This window comes from Haliotis rubra, unplaced genomic scaffold (assembly GCF_003918875.1).
Source record: "Haliotis rubra isolate DU_JTF1 unplaced genomic scaffold, ASM391887v1 Scf49, whole genome shotgun sequence".
Taxonomy (NCBI): Eukaryota; Metazoa; Mollusca; class Gastropoda; order Lepetellida; family Haliotidae; genus Haliotis; species Haliotis rubra.
This window is the reverse complement of record NW_025767179.1, coordinates 2,901,754-2,916,329: the sequence shown is the minus strand read 5'-3', so window position 1 is coordinate 2,916,329 and position 14,576 is coordinate 2,901,754. Positions and strand designations below refer to the sequence as shown.

General features: G+C 40.0%; 1 long non-coding RNA gene across 1 annotated transcript; it reads right to left on the bottom strand.

The window, feature by feature from the left end:
• Positions 1-9,866: 9,866 nt before the first annotated feature.
• Positions 9,867-13,999, bottom strand: LOC124291386. Its single transcript, XR_006902201.1, has 2 exons — positions 13,312-13,999; positions 9,867-13,272 (listed from the first exon to the last, which is right to left on the bottom strand). It is a non-coding gene; the product is annotated as an uncharacterized LOC124291386 (long non-coding RNA).
• Between the last annotated feature and the right edge of the window lie 577 nt (positions 14,000-14,576).

The following is a 14,576-nucleotide window of genomic DNA, read 5'->3' as shown; positions in this document are numbered from 1 at the left end:
AGAACTGTCACTCCCAGATTTCTTTGGGTGTAACATACAGAGAAGCGGTGAGAATTACATGAATTGATGGCTAAAGATAAGTGTTGACACCGGGTGTTCGGCCAAAGGGTAACCATGGTGACCTGTCGCGCCTGTAGCGCCCACACAATCTTCTTAAAAAGCATTCGTTTCTTAATTCCACACAGTAGTACTCCTGACATACTCTACGGATTCTTTGGTTGTAAAAACCAATTATTGCGGAAGCGAAAGAAATTTTAAGTCACAATTGCGGGCCAAAACACCAAACACGGGGTGAGCAGAAAGGGTTCACGTCAGAAGACACTTGTATTTCACAACCGTACACCCTTTGGAGTGGATCTAAAGAAGTCTTAACAATCGTATGTACATTGTTCCGGTTCTACACTCACTATTACAGCAACACATTCCAACACCCAGCAGAACTGGTCTCCAGTAACCCATGCTTGTCGTAAGAGGCGACTAACGGGATCGGGAGGTCAGGCTCGTTAACTTGGTTGACACATCGTATCCTAATTGTGTAGATGGATGCGCATGCTGTTGATCACTGGATTGTCTGGTCCAGACTCGATTATTTACAGATCGCCACCATATAGCTGGAATATCGCTGAGTGCGGCGGAAAACAACAAACAAACACATTTGTTCGTAGAGCACATATTATGACATAATCTAAGCGCATGTCCACGTACCTGGTATATTAGAAGCATGTCAATAGAACTCCCCTGAACTAAAAAATAGAACAGATTAATGCAACCGCCTGATTTGCTTCACATTTACTCAACGCAAAAATATTTAGGAGAACAAAAACTTCCACAAATCTGCATTACATGAGAGATGACTTGATCTTTCCAGTAGATAACCTTGATTCCCTATATGTCCAAGCACCTAGAGAACTTTCGGTACAATCGACCAAGCTGTTTTCACAGACATTTCAGTGAGCGGCATACGAATAATTTCGGCCAAACTAACGCTTCCAAAACGTTTTATGGTAGAGATGTAGAGAAAATCTACACATTTATGTCCCTTTGAAATGGTGTTCAACAGCCCATGCTTTTCGTAAGAGGCGACTAAGGGGATCGGGTGGTCAAGCTCGCTGACTTGGTTGACAGATGCCATCGTGTCCTAGTTGCGTAAGACGATGTTCATGATTGTCTGGTCTCGACTCGATTATTCACAAATGCCGGCCACGTACCTGGAACATGGCCGAGTGCGACGTGAATCAAACAAAACAATCCAGATGCAGAACGAAACAAGGTATAGTTCCAGTTTTACTGTATCAAACGTCCCCAAACGGCCAAGGCAAAAGACTCAGACCATCATGTTTTTTACTCATTCCATTCATAACATTACATTACAATTTGAAAGGTTTTGTTATTTTATGTTTATCATATACTACTCACACTTTGCTAAGGATCACACAAATTCCCAACTTTACTTGAGCATAGATTTATAATTTTAAAATTGTATCCATTTAAAACTGGATAAATAATGATATGGTAACACCTCTTTAGGCAGACAGCCACGTCAATCTAACCTTATGCACTTGATAAATGAGTAACCATAAAATGTTTTTATGGCACCAATCAACCATTTTAGTGGGGCGGTTAAGGCCAGGATTTTGTCAAAATTGTGCACTTTGGGTTAAAAGCACCAAACTTGGCACACTGATACATACATTGAACAATTCTAAACATTTCTGGATATGGATCCACCTCAGTAGTGCCCCTGGTGGCCGAAAATCCAAGATGGCCGCCAGTTTGACTGAAATCTCTAACTATGTCAGCCCATGCTCAACATATCATAATTATCTTGTCATATTCAGTATTTTATTAAGGAATTGTCTTCATAGTGATGTATGTAATTTACATCTAGCATGTAGCGCCCCCTGGTGATGACAAAATTCCAAGATGGCCGCCAAATTTAGATTTCTATAGAATGTTTTAAATGTTTGTACACAATGTCAGTATTATTTGTTCAGATCAGTTTAATTTAGGATTTAAAAATTCCTTGTTACTGAATGTTCTAGCTATTAATACCAAAATGATTTTCCTTGTACATTTAAAGTATTACTTTTGTTATTTATAAAATAATTAACACATGATTAACATGATGAATACAGTATTGATCAACGATATTATGTTCCACAATGTTAATTGTTTTATAGCTATGGATTTTAAAATATATTCTGTTAATACACATATGTGTATGGCCTTTTAAAATGAGATCAGCACTTTTGCAAGTAGTATTGGAATTTTCTCCTTTGAACAATCTAAGATGGCTGCTTGTAGCAGTCGATGCATTTTGGAGAGCATTCTTGTGATGGATATTTCATTAATGAGGCACCGTAAGGTTGAATGGGAGGGAACATCAAACAGAGTTCAACTGATGGAAGAAATAGGAAGATCATTGTCAAGCTGCCGTTCGTCTATACCAGTGTACCCCCATTATGTTTTACCAAGACGGATCATTATGTGCCGCCTTTGAAATGACCTTTTACTCAAGATGAACATTGTGTTAACACAATACTTGATTATGAGAACTAGGTAATAATGATGTTTTTCTCTCATGGGCAGCATACAATGCACTAACAAACCCTCCAACAACAACAGCGCTTATGCCACTGTTTTAGAATGTGCACACTCTGTTGCTACGATACCACATTCAGTGAATGTGGCAAAAAAACTGTTGAGCAGTTACACTTAGGTCATCAATCCAGTGGAATTTTCCGGAATCATATGGTGATGCCAGTTTCCTTATATCAGGTTTGGTGGATTGGAGATTGAAATAGCTGCGATGAGGATCCTTGGATTTGACGGACAACTGCAATTTGCGTAGCTGGGTTTGCTGATTCCTTCATCAAGTGTACCCACCTTGCTAGAACAAGACATGTCCATCAGATCATATCCGCTACACTCTTCCTACTACCACAGGCATATGCTCACTATCAGGAAACAGAACCAAACAAACAAAACTTTTTTTACTTTTAGAAGTTGGTGTGATGCAAAGTCAGCTTCTCAATCCTAGTTTCAGTATTGGTCCTTTGTTCCTGAACTTGAACTTTGCACATTGTGCCTGGTGGTGCAATTCGAAAAGCAGATTCCCCAAAGTATGTAGCATCACTTGTCAGAGTAATACTATGGGTCTTTATGTTAGATTATGTCATCTATGCACGTTCGCTTTCAGTTCACATCAGAAACATGTATTCCTTATCAGTGGAACACTCAGCACTGTACCACACATTATGTTCTGGTGGATTTGTAGAACATAAACCTAAACGACCATTCCCTGCCATGGTACTAGATCAGGCTCATGAAGAAATCAATGTTCTTGTGAAAGGAGATGGAGGGGCAGTTGGACTTACCGAAAACCCATCAGGATGGGTGGTTGCAGGACCAGAAGCGTCTAGAATGATTCAAGAACTCAATTCAATGTGAGAGTTTTGTAAAAGAAATGTTCATTAACAGATCAAAACCAATAAAGGAACCAATAAGAAAGAGCAAGCTGCCACTGTTTTTAAGACTGAAGACTTTTCGTCTTCCTATCTCATTGTGCATCACTTGAGGGCGACTGTGCGCTCTGTTTACCAGGTTGTACATATCATGTCTACCAAGAGAAGGGGACTTTCTTCGAGCATGAAAATCAACCATGGCCTCCTTTATTGTCCAAGATGGGAGGAATTAGATCTCGTACAGACCTTCTTGAACAACATGAACATATACAGGCGGAGCCACCAGATGCTTCTCCAGAAGTTTCTGCAGTGATACTTGATGGCCCCATGATTGTGCAGATGCTTCATCCCAGAACATCCATAATGTTTCAAGTCGATATCCAGAATGTATTTTTGCCATACATGTTCCAGTATCGTGAACACCAGGACAGACTGGATCTTGTTTTTGGGACACCTAAACGTACAGCCTTAAAGCATTCACCATAGTCAAAGGTGGCAAGGGTCTAAGAAGAATAGTCAAAGCATCATCACTTGTGCGAAGTAACTGAGAAAGCTTCTTCTCAGTTAATGAGAACAAAGATGAGCTTTTGCACAGGTTTCTTCAACATAATTTGAAGGAAAACAAATTTATAGCACCCTTGAGACAAGTGTTGTAACCTCTCCTGAAACAGCTGACAGAAGAGTTCATGAAGAAGCCCACACTCGTCTTGTATTGCAACATCTGCTGCTTCACGTGGTGCGCTGAAAAGGTGCTGATTAGTACTACTTATACAGACGTTGTCATTTGGCCTAGGCAAGCACAAAGGATATATAGCTGCACATTAAATTGGAACTACCCTCTTTCCATCAAAATAAAAGGCATTGTCAGTATTGCATGCCTTCACCAATTGCGATGTAACTTCATTTTTTTTTGCCGGGATCGTGAAGAAAACTGCTTGGGATACTTGGAATCTGTATCCTGAAGTCACCAAGCATTCCTGCCACTAGCAGATGCCCCAGCAGATACCTGTATTGTGTTGTATCTGACAATGCAATGCAATTCCTTGAGCTGTTTGTCATTCTTTTATATGACAGAACTAGTGTGACTTGGAACGTCAGTCAGACAAAAGCCAGACAGACACAGGCAACCCTAAAACAACACACATTACAGGAAGGTGAGGTGCATCTCTGCGACGTCCTGCAGACTGGGGTTGGAAGTTGGCATGTGATAAAACATGGATACCATAGTGGACAACGCTAGGTCAGGCACAAGAACAGTGTTATGAACTGACATACTGCACCTGTACGAAGTCTTGAACAGGCCTTTGTAAATGTTACAAAGCTGGTCCAAAGGGCACTGTTTTGTGCAGTTGTGAAGGAAAGTGTTTCCAGTGAGTGAGTTTAGTTTTACGCCGCACTCAGCAATATTCCAGCTATATGGCGGCGGTTTGTAAATAATCAAGTCTGGACCAGACAATCCAGTGATCAGCAGCGTGAGCATCGGTCATGTATTATATTCTTCTGATGAAATTTACGCAATCACAGAGTAATGGCTAGGAATATCAGTACAATACATCTTTCTACAGTTTCAATATTCATGATCAGTCACTGGAAACAGACCCATGAAGGTCTGAGTTGGTTGAAGTAGGTGTGGGTTCTTGAGACAATCGCCCATGAAGATCCGGGTTAGAATTGATCTTCAGTAACCCATGCTTGTCGTAAAAGGTGACTAACGGGATCGGCTGGTCAGGCTCGCTGACATGTTTGACACATGTCATCGGTTCCCAATTGTGCAAATCGGTGCTCATGCTGTTGATCACTGGATTGTCTTGTCCAGATTCGATTATTTACAGACCGCCGCCATATAGCTGGAATATTGCCTGTGGCGTAGAACTAAACTCACTCACTCACTAATAATACAACAGAATCGTTTACTTGCAAATAAGTACTGAAAGGTGTCTGCATTAAATTGTTCTCTGAAACTTTGCATTTGTAAAATACTAACCGGAATACTTCTTACATTATAAAGCATAATACCAACAGATCATACACAAGAGTGCACAAATATATACATTCATTTGTTGCTATTTGAAATGTCTTTTCACAATATTAAATATATCTAAATATCATCAACTTATCCAAAACCAAAAGGTAATAACTTACAAATAACAGCGGTATAACAAGGCAATTTCTGAATGTTTTGGCGGCCATCTTGATTTTCATCACCACCAGGTGGCGCTGTGTAATAAATTAGGAATATGTACCTCACTGTTCCAATTAATCCTCTATGAAATACGAAATTTGACAAGATAATTATGATATATGGAACATGTATTGCATTTTAGTCGAAATGGCGGCCATCTTGGATTTTCTGCCACCAGGGTCACTGCTGACGTGGATCCATATCCAGAAATGTTCGGAATAGTTCAGTATATAAGTGTGCCAAGTTTGGTGCTTTTAACCCAAAGTGCACAATTTTTGCCTTTAACCGCCCCACTATTTTGCCAATCATGGAACGAGTCATTGACAAGTACACAACACCTGTGAATAGCAGGTATGGGATCCACAAGATGCTGTGACATACTGAAACCTAGGATTCATGCTTATAATAAGCTTAGATATTTAAACCAAATTAGACCCAACATCATAGTTTTCTGTTGAATCAATGGTTTGATCCTTAGCAAAGTGTGAATAGTATATTATGTGGTTCATGATATTCTCCAAGCTGCAATCTTACAGTGCTTGTGTAGAGCCTGTACAGGTGCAAAATTAGCATCAGACTGAAGCAGAACGTTATGAAGGCGTTTGTCGTTGTCATAGCGCGACCCGTGGATGTCGGATATACACAGAAACGTAAGATTTATGAAATATAAAGGTATGACCGTATGTCAGAAGAAAAATCAACTTTGAAAACAATATTGCCAGAGATAGAACAGTTCCCGAACAAAAGAATAACGCCCGAAACATTCATCCGTAGGCCTTGGATTTCGTCCCCGCACGAGGCACACTCCGGCACAGCGATGACTTAACATAACATCACTGCCACAGGCTAATTTGCATATCACGTGACCGGACTTTTCTCTTGTTTGTAATCAAACGCGCATATTCATAATAAGAAGAGACTGGACTCACGAAAGCTTTTCGGCGCTCTCTTCATAATGTTTTACATTGTTACATATATATTCTTCCACAACTGCGACAGTAAGGTCTATGACAGTACATATTTAGATATCAAACTGGCTGCATCGTTTGCTCTCCATCAGCTTCGATGACAGCACGTGGAGCCGTACAACCTATGTAAACAAAGGATCGCTACGCAAATCGAAATAGTGTTACATGTTTTTGGATATTTTCTCAGTGAAACTAAACCATTCTATTAAAGATGTTTAGTTAGATGTGTAGACTCGTCAAAAATATAAGAGTAAAAGAAATCTGTACATTATATTGAATGGACATTGCAAGATGTGACGAATCGTCACATTTTTCTGGCCTGTGGCAGAGGTACTATGCTGGCTTGCCGCATGGAACTCTGGGTAGGAGAGTGTGCACGAGGGTGGATGTCATTTTACATTTTGACAATTCATTGGATGGTCGTCAAATCGATCTTTCTGTGTTATCTCTTGTGCCATTAGAATTGAGAATATACATAATAAACATAGTATACTATTAAAAAAATAGAAACTTGACATAGGAACAATTTGAATTTTAGGAAAGTGTTGGACACAAACCAATCCATGCTGAATCCCAACATGTGAAGGAATGGTTGCCGACGACAAAACGTTTAAAAAAAGAAACTTCGAACAAAAACGTAACGTTTCACTCACGTTTGTAGTTAATCGCTAAAATGCACCCTACATATAATGCACGCGCACCATGAAATTGTGTATCACCCCGAGCTGAAGCCTATGACTGTAGGCTTTAATAAGCCACATCAACGGCCACATCATCGGCATTGCTTTAAGCCACTTTAGACGACAAAAGAATGGAAAGACTGACAGAAGCTCAACGACACAACGCCATCGGCCGTTTACAAGGAGGGGCATTGCTGCATGAGGTGGCGAGGATCGGCGTGTGCAGACAGACCATTACAAACCTATGGACCCGATACAACAATACAGGGAGTGTTACTGACAGACCCAGGTCAGGTCGACCTAAAGTTACCACTGCCGCCCAGGACCGCTACATGCGTTTGAGACGTCTTCGTTCACGCACCACGACCGCAACATCCACAACTACCCAAATCCATAGACTGCGCCGAATCTCCGACAAGACAGTGCGCAATCGGCTACGGGAAGTCGGACCTTTTGCCAGAAGACCAGTTCGACGTAACGTCTTGACACAACGTCACCCGGCTGAACGTCTACAATGGATGCAGACAACGAGTGAGATGGGGGACAATTTTGTTCTCAGATGAGTCTCGTTTTCTTCTCAGGCGTGCTGATGGACGTTCACGTGTACATACAGACGTCGGAACGAACGTTACGCCGATAACTGTGTACAACAGGTAGATAGATTTGGTGGTGAAAATGTCATGGTGTGGGCGGGTACCCATCATAAAGGCCGGACAGCTGTTGTGCACGTGGCAGGTGCACTGAATGAGGTTCGCTATAGAAAGGAGATTTTGCAACGTCACGTTGTTCCCTTCATCAACGTCAACGGTGGATCTTTCCAGCATGGCAATGCTCGACCTCACGTTGCACGTGTTTGCCAGGACTTCCTCCAGCAAGATAACGTTCAGGTGTTAGCATGGCCTTCTCGATCAGACGATTTGACCACCATTGAACATCTATGGGATACTCTTGATCGACGCTGTCTGTCATCAGTTCCCAATTACGCAGATCGATGCTCATGCTGTTGATCACTGGATTGTCTGGTCCAGACTCGATTATTTACAGACCGCCGCCATATAGCTGGAATATTGCTGAGTGCGGCGTAAAACTAAACTCACTCACTCACACTCTTGATCGACGCTTGCGCCAGCGTCATCCACCACCTCAGACACTACAAGAACTGCACGCAGCACTTCAACAAGAGTATCAAAACATTCCTCAAGACAGCATTCGGCATCTCCTTTCTTCTATGGGCCGCCGTTGCCAAGTTGTCATCGATGCTCATGGTGGTCACACCACAAACTGACATTTTACTCTGATCAAGTGGCTTTGATAGCCCTCTGTGGTTTTACCAAATATTTTCTGGATAATCATGTTTTGGAAATTTGTAAAGTGATGATTTAACTGTAATTGAGCAATGATGTGATATTTGAATCAATTACATGCACTCACTAAATAAACTCAGAAACAGCATGTCAAGTTTCTTTTTTTGAAGAGTATATATAGGAAGCTCTACTCTTGCTTCAATGCAAATATTTGTGATCAGATTGGACATGTGTCGTCTGACATCTAATACCTTGATATATATTGAAATCTTTAAACAGGTCTAACTCAGCGACAGGTGGACAATATGTTCAATAATTAAGTCTGTGTGACTTTGGATCACGTTTCACCATACACACACATGACAGTGATCGACACGCACATGGTGTACTAAGCCAGCCTAAAGTCCACGATCGATCCCCAAACAATCAAATCGCTGTTCTATTGTGCAAGGCCATCCAAGTTGCTGACCAGAAATTACCTGCATGCTAAAATAGCAGCAAATCATTACCAGAGGCCAGCCTGGCACAACCAAGGACCATGACACTGTACAGACAGTTAATCCTGTTAGACACTGACTGACTGAGTTTGGTTTTACGCCGCTTTTAGCAATATTCCAGCAACATCACGGCGGGGGACACCAGAAATGGGCTTAACACATTGTACCCATGTAGGGAATCGAACCCGGGTCTTCGGCGTGACGAGCCAACGCTTTAACCATTAGGCTACCCCACCGCCCCTCCTGTTAGACAACCTGGCAACCAGTTCTCCAAATTAAGTAGATGTGATAGTGCCAAGTTACTCAGTTATAGCACCTAAACTGGCACCTCCAGGTAGACAGTGAGTCGCTTTTTACCGCACTTCTCGCAATATTCCAGAAATATCGTGGCAGGGGACACCAGCAAAGGGCTTCACATATTGCGAGGTCATTTCTACCCTGCTTCTACCAATATTCCAGAAATATCACGAGTGAGTGAGTGAGTTTAGTTTTACGCTGCACTCAGCAGTATTCCAGTAATATGGCGGCAGAAATATCATGGCAGGGGACCCCAGAAATGGGCTTCACACATTGTGAGGTAGGACAGAGAGTCACTTTTTACCAAGCTTCTAGCAATATTCCAGAAATATCACGGCAGGGGGTAGCCCTGTACATATATTTCATCTCTCCATGACAATTAAAACCCATAATCCTATGATTATGCCATATCTGATTATTTTCTTCTAATACTGAGTAATGTTTTTCAAATGACTGAAACCACAAAACACAAAATAAATGTTCAAAAAGATTTATTTCAGATATTTTCTCTTCACATGGCAAAAAAAGCTTTTTCGATAAAAATATCTCAGAACAGAAAAATATATAATCTAAAATGACATATAATATTCAGTTTACAAATAAAAACAGAACAAGTTACAAATTGCTTGTGAGTTATCTACTCCTGTTTCGGGCAAACAAACTGCAAGTACAGTTGGTCACTAAAACACCATCTATAAATCAAAACATTGGCTCTCCTATTACATCATTTTATTTTTACTCACATATTTTCTTCTTGTACAGATGAGTCTTGATAAAAATTTGGAAGATTGAAAAAACTGAAACACTGCAAATATTGTTTTGATAAAAAATATGTTCATTTCTGAAAGACAAAATATAGCTTGCAGTTTTATGAGAAAATCAATCTTACCAGCAGTTACAACTGGTATTTCCAACATATCTTCTTACAGTACATAATATTGCTGCATAGTATTTAGTGGCCAGTTAAATCTTTACTTTTTAACACTAGGTTCATGACAAGAAGGCCATAGTTCTTATTCGCAATAAATTACTTTAACAGCAGTTTTGCATCTGATCAGTCAAACATTGCCAGTAACTGTAGATGTGTTCATCCTAAGTTATCAGAGCAATGTAAAGCTAGATAGTATACTAAATCATCACCTGTTCTATAGCTACTGCCATATGTTGAGTGCCTATACTTGCCCTGTTCTCAACACACAGTCACTCAAACTCTGCTTCTACAGAAACTGTTTGAACATGGAAAGCTTTATTATAATACAGAGTCTAAAAATACCGCCAGGAAGTACAACTCCTTACATAGGGCCTAACAATAACATGCCTCAGAGGACTCGGAATTATGATTGATCATAAGGGATAAGTTGGACCATACATCATAAGTTACCATTCCTCTTATAGTCTGTTTGCAGTCAAAATGTACCGATGAATTTCACTCTAAATAAAAAAGTAAATCGATTAAAGCGAAATTAAGATTGCGAACCCTCATAATTTTACCTTGCCAGTTGAACATTAAAATCTCAGAATTTTATTCAACTTAGAATAAAAGTTGTTTAACAAACGATCATGGTTTCAAATCGCTATTATTGGTTTGTATTACAAGGGGGTATGCACATTAGATGACACAAGGGACAGGTCTTATGCAGCGCTACTTAGAATACATAGGAGATATGTTTTTGTACTCTGTAAGATCTTTACCTAAGTTTAAAAGGATAGACAAAGTGTATAACCTGAGAAAATGTTGACATTTTGATTTAGAGCAAAACATATTTATTACCAAGGGATATCTCACAGACACATCCTAAATTCCAAATACTCGACATTTCATTACCACTGTGGACCTCCTCCTTACTCAAGAACTATCACATAGAAACATTACATCAAGAAAGCGGACATAAATCACCAAGAAAACAATGGTGTCAATACAACATGATATTTTCTATTCTTCTAGTACATAACTAAAATGATACACTTAAACTGGAAAGATGCTCATTATGCATGTAATATTCTAAAGACTGTGGTGCCCACCTGCAAGAGGGTTTCTTTGTGTTATCAAACAGGTTTTTTGTCATCTGTCTCATACAAAATACAATGGCAGACACTTCACAGAAAACATGTTCTTTCAACCCAATTTTTACACTGAATAGCGAGTTTGCCTTAACTGTGCCTTGAAACTGTATTGAGTAATATCATCGTGTAGAGGACAAGCTGAAGGGATATGTAGTTCACCACTTCTGTGATACCACTGAGCACGGGTATGACAGACATGATAAGGGTGATACAGGATTCTAACACACCAAAACAGGTTTTTGGCAAGCCTAAAGGACATAGCAGTGTGCCATCATAGTGACAATATCTGTACCTACCATGGCACTAGCACACGCTCTTGCCATTGATATTCCCCATTCTACACGACTTTATTAAAAGTGAACCCTCTCAAAACATAATACTAAGTATACTGAGAGAAACAAATAAAGGAACACAGGAAAATTCAAGTGTTCCTTAAATATTTTCCAGTTTTCATCACCAGCTTTCAATAGCGCTGCGTGAGGAAATCTGAGAATGAAGTGGTGTTCCCCTAGTTGTTTCCCTCAGTATAATAACACCTAACACACCCCTGCAGAAGGAGAAAATGTTCAAAATGTTATCTACAACAAATGTGACAAAGGTGTACGGACACGACATATAATATCAAGAAGTACCATACATCAATATACACACACAGACTATGACCAGCCACAGATAGACAGAGGGCATGATGCTGTAATGCAGGCTTATAGTGTCCAGACAACTGGGGGCTGGACATTCTTCTTCCGCCAGCCACTCATCTAGCCAAATGTTCATCAATGTTATATTCTGTGTATTTTATGACTTACATAAATAAAATGTGTGAAATGTCTTGGGCACTTGGTGCCATTGGACAAAGCAATCTTAGCGCTAAGGTGACCGTAACTCCCATACCTTAACATAGACTTAAGGCAATCTTAGCGCTAAGGTGACCGTAACTCCCATACCTTAACATAGACTTAAGGAAGTCTTAGCGCTAAGGTTGTTTTGTACAATGGCACACTGTTCTGTAAAGTCTTAGTAGAAAGGTAACCTTAATGCCCATACTTGTATCTTGACTTTCAACAGTAGTATTGCTGTTTGCAGATGAGTAAAACTCAGCAGAAAAGATATGCCATATTTCTGTTCTTCCAATACAATCCGAACATGTAAGTCTTGAATGCTGATATACTGCATGCATGAAAGTTTCAAAAAGCAGGATAAGAGTATCATATTTCATTTTCTTACACCGATAGAGAAATAAGTCGGGCAATGATGTTCCCTTCAGTGAGAGGACCAGTTAGTGTATGTGTATCAGAATGACATTAAGGCTTGTATCCAGCAGTGATATGCTTTCTCCATGTGAAGATGTGGCCGGACCAAGCTCGCACATCCTACAGACATACGAAGACTACATACAGACCAGAATGATGGACATTAGCTAACTACAACTGCAGTATTGTGTTGAATACATTGTCCAGTGCTTACAGAACAGTAGCCAGCACTGATGAGCTGATGCACTGTCCACTGGCTGGCTACACCTAGAACAAAATGAACTGTGCTTCACATCATTCATTTTGTGTCGGTTTGGTGTCTGTAATCCTTCTAATCTTAGAACCCTTGGAAAAAGGAACAGACAATGAACAACAACTCACACATCAATGGCTTGTGGGAGGACATAAGTTGCTTGATCAGAATTCTAGAAGTTGGGTCAATAATGAACTATATCACTTAATGGATAACTTCTTCTTTATTGCATCAACAATGTTTCACGGCAGATTCTTACTGAATTATCAAGCTAAGATTACCTTGATAGTTGATAATGGTGTAAGAATCTACACTGAAACCTTTAGCTTGATAATGTTGTACGAATCCACACTGAAACGTTGCTCTATGCAATAAAAAAGAAGTTGCTCTCCATCAAGTTGTATGCTTCATTATCGAGCAGACACGGTTTTCTATTCCACCATTATCAGGTGCTTGGTAATGGGGATCAGTTCCTTCATTTAGTCCACTGGCAGCATGTAAAAAGCATGACCACATAAACATAGTGTTACAAGATGGACAATATATCTACAACTTGACTATGACTTCAACAGTGCCTACTCAAAGCAGCAAAAACACTTGATGGCAGTAGAAGGGGTAAATATACAACATAATTTATCACTGACATTACACATGCCTCATGTACACTACTACCTATTTATGTTTTACCCATCACTGACATCAGTTACACATATCAGGCAGATCATGAAACTAACATAGGTTCTAAGGCAATGGCTAAATGTAACTGGGCAGTCAGGAGGTATATTTTCATCAGGTGGGACAAGTCTTTTGAAAGTCAGAAAGTAAAATTATGATTCCTGTGCTTTGTTCACTGAAGCCTGAGAATCACTGATCCAAACACAGAGTCCCAATATTGGTCTGGATTGCATGTAAATCCTCAAAACCATCATTGATTCAGACACGGTATCACAATGTCGGTCTGCATTGCATGTAAATCCTCAAAACCATCATTGATTCAGACACAGTATCACAATGTCGGTCTGATTGCATGTAAATCCTCAAAACCATCATTGATTCCTCAAAATTGCATGTAAATCCATCATTGATTCAGACACAGTATCACAATGTCGGTCTGCATTGCATGTAAATCCTCAAAACCATCATTGATTCAGACACAGTATCACAATGTCGGTCTGGATTGCATGTAAATCCTCAAAACCATCATTGATTCAGACACAGTATCACAATGTCAGTCTGGATTGCATGTAAATCCTCAAAACCATCATTGATTCAGACACAGTATCACAATGTCGGTCTGGATTGCATGTAAATCCTCAAAACCATCATTGATTCAGACACAGTATCACAATGTCGGTCTGGATTGCATGTAAATCCTCAAAACCATCATTGATTCAGACACAGTATCACAATGTCGGTCTGCATTGCTTGTAAATCCTCAAAACCATCATTGATTCAGACACAGTATCACAATGTCGGTCTGGATTGCATGTAAATCCTCAAAACCATCATTGATTCAGACACAGTATCACAATGTCGGTCTGCATTGCTTGTAAATCCTCAAAACCATCATTGATTCAGACACAGTATCACAATGTCGGTCTGGATTGCATGTAAATC